Source organism: Geospiza fortis, unplaced genomic scaffold (genome assembly GCF_000277835.1).
Source record: "Geospiza fortis unplaced genomic scaffold, GeoFor_1.0 scaffold422, whole genome shotgun sequence".
Classification (NCBI taxonomy): domain Eukaryota; kingdom Metazoa; phylum Chordata; class Aves; order Passeriformes; family Thraupidae; genus Geospiza; species Geospiza fortis.
The window spans coordinates 386,830-387,405 of NW_005054545.1; the positions used below are offsets into that span (position 1 = coordinate 386,830).

Sequence of the window (576 nt, forward strand, 5' to 3'; positions counted from 1 at the left end):
GGGGGTCTGCTGTTCAGCTGCCCAAGGAGCTCTGATGATGCTGTGGTGGCCCCGGAGCTGGCTGTGGCTGCAGCTTGGAGGAAACGCAGAGAGAAGGGCTCAGGAGGAAGCCTGTGAGCTCAGTGTGGGACAGATATTGATCTGTCAGAGGCAGCAGCAGCACCAGGAGCCTTTGGCTCTCTGGGGAAAGCTCATTAGCCTGGTTCTGCTGCCTAATTACACACACCCACAGCTGGAGGACAGTGGCTCATGTCTGGGTGACACCAGCCACCCCCCCAGCATCACCCCCAGCTCCTCCCTGGCCCCGAGGCTTCCAGAGGAGGCTCTGGTTCCAAACAGCACCAGGAAAAGGCTCCCTGCATCCTCCCATCCCTCCTGAGCCCTCCGGAGCCTGAGCTGGGCCTCCCATCATGGAACCCCACACTGGTTTGGGTTGGAGGGACCTCAGAGCCCACCCAGTGCCCCCCCTGCCATTCCAGGGACACCTTCCCCTGTCCCAGGAGCTCCCAGCCCTGCCCAGCCTGGCCTTGGGCACTGCCAGGGATCCAGAGGCAGCCACAACTGCGCCGCGCACCT

At 63.2% G+C, this 576-nt stretch overlaps 1 long non-coding RNA gene across 1 annotated transcript in view; it reads right to left on the minus strand.

Annotated features, from left to right (window-relative positions):
- Positions 1-29: 29 nt before the first annotated feature.
- The window catches only part of LOC115948827, a 6,169-nt gene continuing 5,622 nt past the window's right edge, over positions 30-576 (minus strand). The window contains exon 3 of the long non-coding RNA XR_004082599.1: positions 30-73. This is a non-coding gene — a long non-coding RNA (uncharacterized LOC115948827). The remainder of the gene's footprint in view (positions 74-576) is intronic.